Source organism: Dermacentor silvarum, chromosome 9 (genome assembly GCF_013339745.2).
Source record: "Dermacentor silvarum isolate Dsil-2018 chromosome 9, BIME_Dsil_1.4, whole genome shotgun sequence".
NCBI classification, from domain to species: domain Eukaryota; kingdom Metazoa; phylum Arthropoda; class Arachnida; order Ixodida; family Ixodidae; genus Dermacentor; species Dermacentor silvarum.
The window spans coordinates 30236526-30253366 of NC_051162.1; the positions used below are offsets into that span (position 1 = coordinate 30236526).

General features: G+C 43.5%; 1 protein-coding gene and 1 long non-coding RNA gene across 4 annotated transcripts in view; one reads left to right on the forward strand and one right to left on the reverse strand.

Moving 5' to 3' along the window:
* Positions 1-16841, reverse strand: part of LOC125939952 (uncharacterized) — a 195881-nt gene that overhangs the window by 75882 nt on the left and 103158 nt on the right. The window lies entirely within an intron of this gene.
* LOC125939954 (uncharacterized) lies at positions 703-10509 on the forward strand. 2 transcript variants are annotated; one of them, XR_007463197.1, is made up of 4 exons: positions 703-1345; positions 2480-2581; positions 5535-5670; positions 10415-10509. It is a non-coding gene; the product is annotated as an uncharacterized LOC125939954 (long non-coding RNA). The 2 variants fall into 2 exon arrangements; XR_007463196.1 differs by having other exon boundaries at positions 719-1345; positions 5535-5657.

The window sequence follows — 16841 nt, forward strand, 5'->3', positions numbered from 1 at the left end:
TTAATTGTATTTTCCCGCTATTTTTACCTTAGTTGCTAATCGTATGCTCTACATTTTTATGCATGTAGTAACAGCCCTACTAAAAAATCCTATTTAAATTCAAACAGGGTTATACAGGTTTAAACGGGTTTTAACGGGGTCCTGTTTGGCAACATACAGGTGTAAACAGGACCCGTTTACACACAAACAGGTGTGAACGGGGTCCTGTTTGGCTTGCAAATAGGTTTAAACGGGACCCTCCCACACAGAAATAGGTCTAAACAGGGGCCCCGTTTAGCGAACAAACAGGTTCATACTGGGCACTGGCACCAAACAGGGGCCTATTTGGCCCGCAGGCAGGTTTTAACAGGAAACTCCGACACAGAAATGGGTCTAAACAGGGGACCCGTTTGGTAGTTAAACCAGTTAAACTGGCTCATAGTGGTCCCACTTGCACCAAAAAGGTCTACTTGTAGCTGTCATGCTCGATTTAATGCTTGAACTATTTACGGTAAAATTCGATTTGAAATTGGTACACACGAGCGAGCGCTCCGCAACACCCCAACGACAGCCGCTTCGCGTCGGCGCCGGGGCACAACCAACGGCGCTGCCAAACACAGAGAAAAAAAAGAAAGAAAAGGTTAATAAATAAGAAGAAAAAAAAAACAAAAACAAATAAGCCAAAACGGGATTTGAACCGGCGTACCGCAGATCTCATGGCAAGCGTCGTAACCACTCGGCCACGCAGCCCCGCAGATCCGGCGATTGCTGTCCTCACTATTGAAAGGAATGTGGCTGGAACCCGCCGTATAAGATGCATGATATCGAAATACTACCACAGAACACCCATACAAACTACCACATACTACGCCGTCACGATACATGCGGTCACCAAAGGGCCGAAAGTGGGCAAAAGCACGAAAGCATGGTCGCTTTCGGTGCCCCCAGGAGGCGCTGCCACTGCCCCAGGGGCATGACCGTGCTGTTGCTGCCTGTTGCTGTGTGTGCGCGCTGCATTGAGGCAGGTCGATGTGGATGTTTAATCGTGTGTACGCTGTGCCGAGAGAAAATGTCGTGCCCCTTGTGTGCTTTGATGATCACCTAACCCCTGGGACCGCGTAACGTAGCTCGCAGTACCTTTCGCGTGGTTCGCCGATGTCGATTATCGTAGTTATGGCCCGCTTGCGCTTTCTTTGTTCCCGGCCTCTGATAATATCGCATCGGATCACAGTGCACGGAACAATTTGTTGAGCTATTACGTGCTGTAGTTCATCCGCAATTCAACAGTGTTTACGTCGGAAGGATGGTCGTGCAGTCGACGCCGCGACCTGACATGAAGGAGCGTTTGCCGACTACGCCTAGAAAGGTAAGTCCGGCGCTTGCGCGCATTTTTGTAATCAATGGTTCGTGAAGTGTGAATTCTTATACGGATCACGAAATGATTAGTAAAGCGACCACAATGATAAATGTGTTTTTCGAATGTTCGTTCATGTCGCAGTGCACATTTAGCGAACAGTCTCACAAAAAATGTCCTGAAACGTATTGGACGTTGCCGGGAGCTTTATCATGTATTTACTTTCTGCTATAACGTATGCTAACGGTGATTGTTTGACCTGATTGGTAAAGAAAAAAATCAAGCAGGGAAAGTTACTGCTTGTGTGCGTAATTTCTGTATAGGTATTTCTAGAAGTACAGCCTTCCGCATTTGTAACTATATTGCGCGAGCGTCGATCATGGGCCATTTTAGAGCCTTCAACGGCGATACTTAGCGAGACCGACAAAAGTAAGCAGAGGCGCATAAAGCACTCTCCAGCGCAAGCGTCATCTGCTAAGCTGCTATTCTCAGGACGACGCACACCCATTTCATAGTATGCTGGTGCGATATAGTTAAAAATGCGGGAGGCTGTACGTCAGCTAACGGCTGCGCGAGATGGTACTAGATTGTTGTGTCTGACGCATGGCCAGATTTTAGCTTGTACGCGAATTCTACTACATATAGTGTCGCCAGACAGGCTGTATTTCTTGTGTTGGGTGTCCTGTGTGTTTTCGTGTGCTTGTAGATGTTTATTTCAGAGAAGCCGAGATTACAACAGCCGTGTTTCTTTTTCATCAAAATTTTTTTTCTGCTGAAAAATAGAGCGTTTGTTCTTGGGGTAATTTCCAGTGCATCGTCCTTCGAGACAATGCTTTGTTCCACCGCATAAAGAAATTCGATTTGGAACACTTCATGTGCTAAGGAATTTTCTTCGTAGTACAATTCACATTTAACTTCCTACAGATGTGCGTTTGTGTGAAGCTTTTGATAGATTTATGTTTGCTGCAGTTTCATTTCAGTTAAATAACCGCTTGTGATGTAACAATCAGATGTTTGCACAACCAGATGCAGCTTCGTGTAGTTTGGTTGTATGAGCCTTTTCAGAATGTAACATGATCTTGTTAACTTGCAAGCTTGCAGTTTCAGCAGGGATTACAGTAAATTGGAACATTTCTTATTGTTTAGGGATGTCAAGATTTCGTGAACCAGAGGCACCGCATAGGAACCTAAGACATTTCTGCAGCCGGAACAGCACGGCAAAGCATCTGATCTGCATGCTGCGACAAGGTGTGTACAAAATGGTCCCTGCCACTTACAAAAGCTGTAGGTTTTGTTGGTATAATTCATACCTGTCAACTCTCCTGAATTTTTCGTATTTTTCGTGAAGATCTCTAACGAGCATACCAGAGGGGGCACTTGCGTTAGGTCAGTTTGTTCAGATAAATTTCTTAAACAGGCTAAATCGGCAGCAGCAAGAACACTGCAAATGTGCTCTGGTGATATAAACCAGTGTTGTAAGTTCTGGTGTTTCAGTTCGCTGCTGCTTCGTGTGCTGTTAAATAACGGTTAATTATGTGTGTATCAATGCAACAGTGTGGGTGCTGAGAGGAAGCTTTAAAAAATGTGTGCTATCTCGCCAATAAAAATTTTTGTCTGCAGAATTTGTACAAAATATAAAGTTCACAGGTTGGCATGTATGACATAATGTACAGCACTGTTGCTATGAGTATGCTATATTCATAACTTGCTGTTTCGGTCTACTTGAATTGCATATTTTGAATCTGGCCTACCTTCATTTTAATCAGTTCATTTAAGTAGCCTCCTCTGAGTTAAATGTAATTGGAGGCTATTGTAGAAATTCATGGTGCTCCCTACTGACTGCATTGTGGCAATTTCTTTAGGGACCATCTTGTGAGGCATGCATATCCTTTCATGTCTTGCTATGATTTGCCCAACAAAAGCAGCAGGGCTTTGGTTACCTTTGTTATTACGCATTCTTGTAGACTTCTGTTTCTCTCTCTTCTAACATATGTGCATGCGCAAATTCTGTGTTCTTAATTATATTTCTGTAAGTTGACCTAATTGTGTATTACATTTAAAAAAAATTTGGCTGGAGCGGGGTTATTGATTCCCATAATACTAGAGAGAAGGGACCTCAGACCAAAAGGCCACAAAAGGTGGCTTAAAGTGTTCGAAGCTCAGAATTTAACATTCTATCCCCCAAAGCACTACCAGTATGAAACTGTTTCTAATTGCTTTGTTTTTATAACCTAGCTGCCCGATTTGCAGCCACATTGCGAGAGAGTATGTTTTTTTCTTGTTTTGTTTGAGTTCTTTTGTTGAATGTTCTCCTTTTTAGTTCAGAAATTTTTTCCTACCACCTCATGCAATACTCCAACTGGAGCCTATGAGGTATGTTTATAAATAAATAAGCAAATTCCTGAGGCATGCAACAAACCATGCAAATCAGTCCCTAAAAAGCCATAAAGAGGATCTATTATTTTCAGCAGCTGCCTCAGTCGTACTGTGCTCACTGGCGCACTGACAAAAACCATTGCAGCAGCAAAGCACTACTCTAAACATTTTCCTTTCAACATTTTTAACTCTCATATGCTGTCTTCTCCAAATCGTGTTGAGTGCATCTGGAATGTTTCGGCAATTGTTTTTACCTGAACCATTATGCAAAGCAATCATGCAAAGGTTCAGCTTGTTGACTGTTGCTTATTTATACCTAGCCTGATCTGTGGAGTTGACTGTATGCTTCCTTTTTTGCATACCTGCCATGGTTGCTTAGTGGCTATGGCGTTGAGCTTCTAAGCACGAGGTCTCGGGATGAAATCGTGACCATGGCGGCTGCCTTTCCAAGGGGGTGAAATGCGAAAACACCTGTGTACTTGGATTTAGGCGCACGTTAAAGAACCCCAGGTGGTCCAAATTATTCCGGAGTCCCTCACTACGGCGTGCTTCATGATCAGACTGTGGTTCTGGCATGTAAAACCCCATAATGTAATTTAATTTTTTTACACAAGAACTAAGGTTGCTTTTAATGATGCCACCTTTTCACATTACTGCATAACCACAAGTTTGTCGAAATAATTGAACAAATGTCATCAGTCTTCTGTAAAAGCAAACTTGTCTTGTACAGCAGCTCGAATAAGCCATTTTCAGTGCAATAGCAGGCTTAGGATGTTGCTAGAAAATTGTGTCGCATAAGGATGTGCTGCATCAGAAGGCACGTTTCTTGTTCATTGTATTCATTCTAGCGTTATCTCATCTCTATGTTCCTTTCAATGGTATTCACTGTGCACACATACTAAAGAGATAAGGAACATCCACAGTGCACGCATACCAAGGAAGTCACAGTCAGACAGAGAGCGATAGAGCACAGCACGCTTTCACTCTCTGTCTGTCGCTTATTTCCCTCACGTGAGCATCACCAAAATGAAGTTACCGACTTGCCCAAGCTTCAACTCTTGTGCTTGGTGTTTTTTGTCTACAAAATGCCCATAATCAAGTCATAGTGGTGGTGATTTTCGCATGTATGGAAAAGGCTTATTCAATTCCAGAACAGCTTCATTTGTTCTAGGCATAGTAAAGAATTTGCCAGTGTTTATTTTAAAGGCTGAATTGGTCGAAAGCTATTGTAGTATTCCTAATGGCTCCCTTTTGCATTAAGTTTGTGCAGATGCTTGAAGCTTGTACTATGTTGATGAAAATAGAGTTGAAGCTATAGAAGCATATTTGTCAAAATGTAGTGAATGCTTCCCAGTAGAAATCTGGAGTTATGCTTCCTGGGACACTTATTGGTTAGCCTTATTGGGTAATGTGATTAGCCTTATCGATGCTATAATGTTGCAGGATGGCCAGCGTTACAAAAAAATTAACATCATTGTAAGAATACGTGTTCTGCAATAATATTAGGATTGGCCCCCCCAAGTGACAACGCTTGCTTACACTGTATCTGGGATAAACCAGGTTTACTCAGCTAGACAGCCATCCGTGCATGAGGGGGAGGGGGGGGGCGGCAAGAAGGGGCTTTCGAGTAATATTCAAGTAGATGGCTTATACACCAGATCTTTCTTACTGTGCATGCTATCTTGCTCAAAGTCAAGTTAGCTGTGGGTACAATGTCTGCATTTTATTACTGTTTATGCCTAATGAAGGTTGCTTTGTTCATAGTGTCACTTTCTATATTGTTTCTCTTATGGCACTAAGTTCACTTGTTTTAATGCTGTTATAGGTATGGCTGGGCCTGGTGATGAAGTGTAAGCAGAACATGCTATGCTGCGAATTGGTGCCAATCTTCACATCCGAGTTGTTCCCACGACAGTCAAGCACCACTGTGATTTGCTTCATTGGCAAGGTAATATACTATGGTGAGCTTGCACCTCAATATTGGTATTGAAAAATATGTCAAGTAAAAGACACAAGAGTTGGCCTTTATGAGAGATACATTCATGTTCTTTTTTTAAAGAGCTCTTTTAGCACTGTTCTTTATGGGCATGTTTTCAGAGGATGCTTATACTCCTTTATTACAAACTGCCATGGAGCTAGTTTGTGTGTTAAACTAACACTCTTTCACTAAGAAAAAGTCCAGTTTTTACTCGCACAGTGATATGGTGCCAAGGACGAAAGGGGTGGAATGGATCAATCTGAATGCATGTTGCTCACACAAATACAAAAAGGGAGCATGGCATGGCTAGCGCGATTTGTTTTACAGTGATGATAAGCAGTCTCAATGTCTAATAATTCTATTGATAGGGAGCTAACACACTAGTTCCCCGTCATTTGAATAAAGAAAGATTCACATATCTCTGAAGCACTCTGGTCCTTATATTTTGCCACATTCAAGTGGTTTTTAAATATGGGTGCACATTGCACTGAGAGCAGTGCAATACTAATACCAACTGACCCACACATCAAGTTTGCGTGGTTACGCAGCCTGTCATTTATACATTTGGCTTGTTTAGCCAATGTAGCATCTACTGCACAATAATGGTATGTGATAGACACTGCACCTGTGTACTCTATGCTTTTTTTGCATTCAATTTTTTTCACCGGTAGTGATGCATGCCTTTTCAATATTTATGTGCCTCCTACACAACAAGCCAAGTTTGTTCTTGGCCGAGAAAGAATTCTAGGAAAAGCCTACGTGCTGCAACTTTTCTTGGAACGAAACTAGCTTGGCTCGTTGGGTTAGGTTAAATGGTTCGATGGGTTTTGGAGCCCATACGTGTTCCTTGCTCACACTAAGACACATAAGCTTGTAGACTGTGCTTCTGTAATTTGTACAGCTCACTGACAGTGCAGGTGCAGGCCTCATGAAAGTATGAAATTTTTGTTTATGTAGCTGCTGTCAGCATATTCTATATTATCATTTGGTCTTATGCATATACTGTTTGCTCTAAAAAATTGAATTCTTGAGTTTCACATGCTAAAACCACGATATGATTATGAGGCATGCTGTAGTAGGGGACTCCGGAGTATCCCTTGAACCCTTGTTAACTCAAACTCTGATATCTGAACATATCAGTTAAGTCGAAAATTTTTTCGTGGCTCGGTATCGACTTTATGTATATTTGACCTCTTATCTAGCAATGCTTCTGTGCTGTGCTCCGGGTATCTCGAAATCTTGACTGCAACACTGTAGGGAAAATGTTATCACCCAAAGGTTTCCATACGTTGTACGCAGCTGCGATATCTCCAAAAGTTGCAAGATCGCAAGTTTGTAGCAAATTCTGCTTCATTCCATGCCACTCTTGTCATCCACTGTTCACGACCGGCAGAGATCTCATTGGTAATCCGGGCAGAGTGTTTCTCTGACCCCTGACAAAATGCAATGAGCATGATAAGGCCTCCCGCTTTTTAACTATATTACATAAGAACACTATAATATGGTTGTGCATCATCCTGAACGGGACATCGCATTAGACGACTTTTGCACAGGATAGTGCTTGGTGCACCTGAGAGTACTTCTACATGTCTCGCTGATTATTGCGCCTTAGAGGTGCTAAAATGATGCGGGGTGGACGCTCGCACAATATGGATAAAAATGCGGGAGGCTGTACACCTGAGCACCACAACATACATGCTCATGTGTACGCATAGAGTTGTCAGCTTGCTCATCTCCTGTGCTCTGTGTTTCTGTGTGGATCTGCGCGCTAGGCCATACCGTGTGCTGCGCCGAATGTTTGGCATGTTATTGGTATTTTTTTCATTAACAAGTTCAGGGCCATGATCTTGTAGCAATGCGTTGTCTGATGCAATTTCTAATCGTGCTTCGTCAGTTGTCATAGTGACACTGTGCCCACGTTATCAGTACGGGTTTGATAGAACATCGTATAACGGCGCTGTGTGAGAACGGATCACAGAAAGAATGCACAGAGGACAATCGCCGAACTTCAGCTGAGGTTTACAGCAGAAAAATTACACAAGCAGCAGTTTCTGCGCAGAAACATTGGACAAAATACCGCCATGGCACACATTGTGTCGTCACGATCACAACAGATGGTCATGTCATACAACTCTATGGAACATCCTGATCTGCGCAAGATCAAAGACACATTTGTACTACACGTTATGCAATCAAGTTACGCTCTTCAAGCCCGCCAACTTGCAAACCTTTTGCAAATATGTCTCTTCTCTTTTTGACAAATTAAGTGATGCGGTGCTAATGCAACCTTCTCCTTCCTTTTTTCATGTGAAATGCCTCAAGCAATTCACTCTCTTTTTGATCCTTAAAACTTCCTAGTATACAAGTGTCGTCGTACACTGGAGTGCAAGGACACCTTTTGCAATGGTCAGCCGAGTGACCCCCTGCCACGAAAGCCGGCACGGATGCTCGATGCTCCCTCAAATGGTCATTAAAACATCTACCAGTTTGGCTGACATAACACCTGCCACAAGAGAGCGGGTTGTGGTAAACCACCTCCGCCTGGCAGCGTACGAAGCCCTTAGCATGCTGTTTCGCACACTTATGTGAAGTGCGTGCACTGTTCACTGCACGGCAAATTCACCCCAGTTTTTCTGAGCGGAGAACACTATGGGAAGGCCGCACTTTCCGGCCACTTTCTTCAAGTGGTGGGAGAGGTTGTGCAAATAAGGCACCATTAACGGCTTCCTTGACCATTCTTTATCGGCTCCCCTGCTCCCCACACCAGACCTTACTTCACCAAATAGGCTTTCAACAACAGAAGTGATTGTTTCACCAGGGAAACCCGCCTGCTTGAGCCTCTTGGTTGTTTGCACTCCGAGCTTTCTGATGCTCACATCACCATTCGAGCGCGGATCTGATACTGTTCAATGCGATGTCTCTGAACAAGTTTTGAGTTCCAATAATCCCATAGTCTCCTCCGCTCGGAAAAACTGGCACGAATGTGCTATGCCGGGAACAGTACACGCACTTCACAAAAGAGTGCAAAACAGCATGTTAAGGGCTTCGTACGCTGCGAGACGGAGGTGGTTTACCACATCCCGCTGTCGTGTGGCAGTTATGTCAGCCAAACTGGTAGATGTGTTAATGACCATTTGAGGGAGCATCGAGCATCCGTGCAGGCTTTTGTAGCGGGGGGGGTCGCTTGGCTGACCATTGTAAAGGTGTATTTGCACTCCAGTGTACGACGACACTTGTATACTTGGAAGTTTTAAGGATCAAAGAGAGAGAGAATTGTTTGGGGCATTTCATATAAAAAGAATGGAGAAAGTTGCATTAACATCACATTATTTAATTTATCAAAAAGAAAAGACATATTTGCAAGAAAAGGTTTTGAATTTCGCGGGTTTGAAGAGCGTAAATTGATGATGGGGTATAACGTGTAGTACAAATGTGTCTTTAATCTTGTGCAGATGAGAATGTTTGTAGTGCTGTATGACATGATGACTTTCTGTTATGATCGCGCTGACAATGTGCACCATGGCGGTGTTTCGTCCAATGTTTCTGTGCAGGAACCGCTGCAGTAAACCTCAGTTGAAGCTCGGCGATTGTCCTCAGTGCACTCTTTCTATGTGCCGTCCTCACATGCACCGTTATAACATGTTCCATCAAATCCATACTGACAACATGGGCACAGTGTCACTATGACAACTGACGAAGCACTATTAGAAACGGCATCAGAAAATGCATTGCTACAAGATCGTGGCCCTAAACTTGTTAATGAAGAAAGTACCAATAACATACCAAACATTCGGCACAGCCCGTGGCATGGCCTAGCACGCAGGTCCACACAGAAACACAAAGCACAGGAAATAAGCAAGCTGACAACTCTATGCATACACATGAACATGCATGTTTTGGAGGCCAGGTGTACAGCCTCCCCCATTTCTAGCTATATCGTGCGAGCATCCATCACGCGTCATTTTAGTGCCTTTAAGGGACAATAATCAGTGAGACCGGCAGAAGTACTCAGGTGCACCAAGCACCCTCCTGTGCAAGAGTCATCTAAGGTGATGTTCCCTTCAGGACGACGCACGACCATATTATAGTGTTCTCGTGCAATATAGTTAAAAAGCAGGAGGCGGTACCTTCTCATGCTCATTGCACTTTGTCAGGGGTCAGAGGAACACTCTGTCCGGATTACCAATGAGATCGTGGCGTAGAAAGAAGCAGAATTTACTACAAACACCATCATAACATGTTCCATCAAGCCAGCAACCAACTAGCCCATCTAAGTCTCATAATTATCAGTATGGGATAAACCAGCCAAACGTATGCTAAAGCCACTATTCCACAACGGTATTTACTTTGCTGGCAGAAAGGTAGCTTCCAAGTAATTTATTAGCATGACGTGTCCATGCTGCTTTTTAAATGTGTATTTTATGCTTGTACTACTTCTGTTGCTTTAATACTATTAACCGAATGAATGATGTCTTTTTGATTATAACACTTGTTTCAGTGGCCCGCTAATTGTGACAGTTTATTCTACCACAGTAATGCATGTTCGCTTAGAATCATAGCCATATTGCCTGAAACCAGTTACCATTGAATGAGATTTGTTAGTATCTCCTATATTCTAAATGCTTACCCATTCTTATCTGTGTGAACATACGCAAAACTGCTTTTGCCTTTGTGTGAACCTGTTGCACAAGTGAAAAGAAATTGTTGGCTTTTCTTTACTTTTTCAGGTGCCCTGCAAGCTCTCACCAAAGCAACACATTCCACTGGTTTTCTGTCAGAGTACCATTATAGAATTTCGAATAAACTATGCTTGTCAGATGTGTGACATGCCCCGTCTTAAAATCGGAGCGCTTCAGTAATAATGTTTGAATGGGTGTACATAAAAACACACGTAAAGTATACTTATGTATTTCTTTTACAAGTCCTCTTCACCCGACGTTTTTTCCAACTTAAAATTACGCTTTGCTGTACATTTGTTTTATGCACAAACCATTACAGCAACACAACACTGCAGTAAAATGAGTACAAATGATAAAGCATGCAGTACACCTGCAAGAATTACATTTGCATACTTGTAGTACATATGAAAATGAGCTACCGATCTTTTTGAGGTTGCATAATCTTATAGGTCATACATGTCAAGCGCACTCATAGGTCACACAAAACTCGTTCAAGGCTGATCTCAAATCTCAGTGACTTATGTTAAGTGACATCGGACCAGTCTAAAGAAACCTGGCTCAAATAGGGAAATAAGTAGGTTCGAACAGGGTCAAATGGGAGTGGACTAAACGGGGACAAACAGGTCTGGGCTAAATGGGTTCAAACGGGGGCAAACAGGTCTGGGCTAAATGGGTTCAAACGGGGACAAACAGGTCTGGGCTAAATGGGTTCAAACGGGGACAAACAGGTCTGGGCTAAATGGGTTCAAACGGGGACAAACAGGTCTGGGCTAAATGGGTTCAAACGGGGTCCCGTTCCATAATCCTATTTGATGAAACCAGTTTGAAATCAAATAGGATTTTTTAGTAGGGAGGAGGTCCCCCTGACAGTTTTTACTTTGGGACCTCCTTCTGTATTACTATTACTTTGTAACTGTTTTAATGTATAATAATAAAATGATTGATTGATTGATTGATTGATTGATTGATTGACCTTTCTCATTTCGTAGTATGGGGAATGTCAGTCTGCGTAGACTGCAATTACCTGAAGTCAAGGCTCCAATAAATTTGTTGAAATTTATCATAAATCAACGTGACTTCAGCCGCATGAGGATAGAAAAGTAGAAGCTCCGATAGCAGGGTCATTCATTGCTGAAACTTTTGACACGCTAGACAGCGCTGCATCATTCATCTTGCGGTGAGCGTTGCATTACAGGCACGGATGTGTGTGTGACATGCTTGCCTTCATGACATGCGTGACATGACAGAAACTGAAATATTGTTTAGTCGCATTGGTATTGAAGTTGCGTGCTTTCCGTGCATTTCACTCTTCAACGTCTGTTAATAATTAGTGCGTACTACTGTTTACTCATAAAAAACGTTGGAAATTTATTCTGGCATCTCATGGTCTTCAAAAAAAACTGATTTATCACATGGCATGAAGAATAGGTTCTCTGCATGAGGGAGGAGGCAAATGAGATAGCACTATATATTCGATGAAGAACAGACACGAAACTAAATTCTCATTTTACGCTACGAAGGATCATTGTGCCTGGTAAGTTGGAGAGGCGTTCTGGTTTAGTTAATGTAGCCCTCAGAGGGTAGAGCACCGCAGTGAAAGATTACACAACACTGGAAAAATAGACACAAGGCTTCGACCTAGTCAGCGTAGTCGCCTTCCCCGAAGCAGCGTCTACTGCTTGTTCGTCAGTACACGTCTAAAGCCGACATAAATGATATAATATACATTGCTCTTAAATGAACCACTATTATGTGAGTAGGGCTCTTGTAAAACGCTTGGAAACGTATGAAAATTCACGTAAGATATATATTATTAAGTGAAACGTGCCGGTTTTGAATTTTCTGAAGGATGCATTTTACAGAACTGCGATATCTGTTCGTGGGGCAGAAATATGGATTTGCGAACATCGAGCTTCTATACTTTTCAAACTTGCCAATTTTCGGCAATTTTTTTTTAAATACAAGCCCTTAATCAAAATATCTCTTGCAACTGTCACTAGAATTTACATTGCTCCGTATAATGCAACAAATTTATTTAAATTCGGCGAAGAAGTTGTGTTGGGAAAGCACTTCTGCCTTTTACATGTATTTTAAGAGGCGAAATCGGAGTTAGGTCTGAACTAAAGCTTCCTCTTTGGTCTACAATATTTAGTTACTTACTGGGTAAGCGCTTTGCGAGATCTACATCTAAACCCGTCCTGTCTGCGCTGTCTCCAGGTTTTGCCTGCTGCCAATATGAAGTACACCTCAGTCGCCGCCTTGCTTCTTTTCCTGGCTGGTACGAAATTGCAGATATCACATTCTCAACCACGCCTAAGATTTCACAGTCTGTTGCTCGTAAGCATGGTGCCAAGTAAGCCTGGTGCTGTTATTCTTAAGCTCAATATTAAAGTGGTGAAACTAATTTTTTTGTCTTTGCAGTTTTACTAAAGATTTCGTTCAAAACACACTTCATAGGCTGATTATGACGTAAAGAATGAAATGACCGAATTCATACATGAGATTTAAATATACACAAATATTTACGGCAAAGCGCATCTATGGATGACTCTAGACAATAATACGATCAACGCAAGCAATGTAGCGATACAGTGGATTCCCAAAGTACGCTTACTTAAATCTGCTGTTGCCATTCGGAAACCTCCGTTACTTCGGCGATATCGGACATGTGCTGTCGCTGGCTATCCGCCCACTTTGGTATGGCACTCGGTTAGCAACGTCACGCATGAGTGTGACGTCATGACGATAGATGTGTGACAAAAACACTCTGTCGCCGACCAAAAGATAAAGGCGGTATGACGACAACGATATGACGAAAACGAGGTGCAGATGCTGAAAATATGATGATGGTGTATCGACGCCAGCGTGCCAACGACGATAAAAAGGGCAATGCGGTGACGGCGAGTGAGTGTATGCCCACGATGGCGTGATGACGGTGCTACCAGGGCAAATGGTTGATGAATCTGGAATATGGAACGACGGCTTGCGATGGCATATATGACAACGGATGTACGGTTGCTACTGTCTGAAGAGGGCGCAATGACGACAATATCATCGCAACTGTTGAAATATCATTATTAAATGACTACGGCATGATGAGCATAAAATGACGGAGAAACAATGATGTCGATGGAACGGCGAAGGGAGGATGACTACGACAGCATGACGACAATGGAGCGGTGTTTTGGAGGTGATCACGTGCGTAAAACGACAGCGTGGAAATTATGGGCATGACGACAAAAGCATGACGACGACTGTGTGACAACGTAGGCGTCAGGACAGGATGAGGAGAGTTTGACTTCAAGTCACTGTATTTCAACGCCAGAACGTTGAGGACCGCCAACAGAAAACAGTTTGTGTGGCTTGAAGTGGTACGCGACCTTTCCTAACAGGCAATAGCCGAGCATATTGTGAGGTGTTATACAAAGTGTCCCAACAATCAGGCACCAAGATTTAAAAATATGCAATTGCCACGTAGCTGGACAAAACCAAGGTAATAATTATTTGCCTTCGGTTTTAGATACATTTTTGTGTTCGGCCTCATTATATATTTAGTCCTAAATAATAATTAAAATTTTCAAATATTATACCTAGATTAAACGGGTCTATGAGCAACTTGAAGAGCAACGTGAAAAACTCCCCATACAGCTTTCTGCTGTTCAATACGTGCTACATAAAAGGGTTTTTCCCAGCGTTAAAGAAACCCGCGAGAACACTCAATTTTTCGAAAGAACTTCTCATTGGGCAAGTTGGTGCTTAGATTTCCTTCGTATACTTGAGGTAGAGCGAAAATATATTTCGCACCAGAATCAGGTAGGCCTAAATGCACAATTTTGCCGCTAGACTGGCCACTCGAGGCGCTTTGCGCATATTCGCGGGCTTCTTTCACGCTCACAAAAAGACTTTTATTATTTAATAGTTTCGTGGGTATTTCTCGAAAGAGTGTGCAACACCGATATTGGTCGGCGGTTTGTTACATCTTTTTTTCATCACCTTTGTGTGAAACTATTATATTCGCAAAGGCACGTTTTTTTAACAGGGAGCAACTGGCTTATATTATGTTAAAAATGTTTAACAATGTCACTAGAGACAGCTCCAGGACATTATTTATCAGCGTTATATCGAATCCGTGGTCATCACAGCATGTTCTGTACTTGATAGACATAAAAGCAGTAGAGACCTCATTTTACTGCCATAGCAATTATTGGGATACTCCAAGGGCATTTTTGCCCTCGCCGTCATCGTTGTCGTCGTCGCCGTGAGGTTCCGTATAAAGTCCAACGGCGATGAAACCGTCGCCTCGCGCCGTACGCTGTGTGCGTGAGTGAAAGCGTCCGAGGGTGAGCCGGCAACCGCAGCTTAATTTCGCGCACGCGAGAGAGGAAGGTGGCCAGAAGCGCGTGATTTTCGTTCGCTCACGGGGCACGGGGAGGGGGCGACGGAGACGGTAGGGGTGGGGGGTGCATTCAGCTCTTGCGGCTGCTGCTGACGGAGTTTCCGCGCGGGCACCGTATCTTGAAAGCGATCTGCTATGTCGCCGCAGTGTGCGCCCGCGGAGGCCTCATCTTCAAAGCGATCTGCGATGGGTACAAAGTGCAAAAGCGCAGGCGCCGAGTGCTGGTAACTTCGACTGCGCTGAGCTTTCGACGTTTAGTTCGCGTTGAAGCGAGACGTGAGACAGCGCGAAGGTCAATTTGACCGCTGCTGCTGGCGCGCTTTCTGAATCGTTTTAAACAGTTTCCGCTGTCATAAAGCGAGATGTTTCCACGTTTACCTGTGCGCGCGTGACACCGTGCTTGATTATTTAGTTAGTAAGCGAAATATTTACAACTTTATACGGCCTATAGAACTGCTATCCTTACTTTGCATAGCTGTCTACTAATTTGATATCGCAATCGATGCTTTGCGTTTCGGGCGAAACTGCGACTTTTTGGTAGCTGCCGCTGAAAACATAGATTGATTATGCGTGAAGACAAGGTTACTCGAAGAATTGCAATCCTGAAAACTGTTTACTAAGTTTGTAAGGTATTCATTAAATTATTTGCAAGGCCCTCGTTTGATAAAACTTCATTCGGTGATGTATGACTTACAAGAATAGTCGACAGCTGGGCGAGTTGGTACGGATTCATCTTTTTTTAACAAACTGCGCGGTGGGACGGGGCACGAGGACACGTCTGTCTCATTTCTTTCCTCGTGTCCTGTCCCACCGCGCAGTTTGTTAAATAAGATGTTCCACTAACAGTTGCGTTCCTATTTCCTCTCCAGAGAAAATGACTAATACGCCTCCACGCTATGCCGAATGTGTTTAACACTTCTCTAACCAACAAATTACGTCAATATTGTCTCTCCTCCTTGTGCAAAATATTACTTTGTTCATTTGTTCCTTAAATTCATGGATTCTTCTTCAGTTGTGGTGCCAAATATTTTTTTGTATAAGCGGTTTATAGCGCGAATTTCTTTACTACAGTTTTTATTTATCCATGGTTATTGCATTTGCATAAGGATTTGAGTACATTGTACTTAAAGCATCTAATATAGGCAACCTTAAACCTAGCGCAAACAGAAATTCATAGACTTTCTGGGTCTCTAGTAGGCATTAGTTCTGACCAGTGAATTAGCCATAATGCTTCACAAAAAATCGCAGTTTCGCCCGAAAGGCGAACCATCAATTGCGATAGCATATTTACAAGTATAGTAAACAGAGTAAGGAGAGCAGTTTTATCGGCTCCATAAACTTAGACACATTCGCTTACTAGCTGAATTAACAAGCATTGTGTCAGCGCGCTCAAGAAAACATAATAGATCACACTTGATCACCGGAGACAAGCACTGTCAAAACGCTGACGTGTGCAAGCGCGGCAGGAGCAGTGACCGAAGGTTCGTGTGGTCTGTCGCTTCAACGGAAACTGAGCGGGGAAAGCACAGCGGATACAAAGGTCAGAGCTGTGAGGAGACCGCTTTCAACTTACGGTGCGCGCGACAGCCCTGAGCCGCGCTAAGTACACAATTCCTGGCAGAGTTGAGGACGCGCACCCTCCCTCGCGCGCTGCCTTCCCGCTTTCCTCCTTTCGCGTGGGAGATCGAGTCGCCAGTTCCCCTTGCGCCCGGTCGAAAGATGTGCATTTAGTGCCACAGCTAAACGTCGCCTCCCCTCCCTCCCTCCCATCTCCCCACAGCATTTCGCACGACCGGAGACGCCGTGTTTGCTCTCCGCCATGCGTTCGCTCTCCGTGAAACCACACAAGGGACGCGCGCATTTCACTCGCACATGCAGCATCCGGCGCGCGGCGACGAGTTTTTCGCCGTTGGACTTTATGCGGATCCTCACGGCGACGACGACGGCAGGAATGCGCTTGGAGTGTCCATATCGCAATAAAATTGTTCAGGCTGTCTATATTGACATCTCGAACCGTTTCTGACGAACGGTTTTTGCGTGTTGGAAGTGAACAGATTGTCGTAAAAACTAATATTGGCA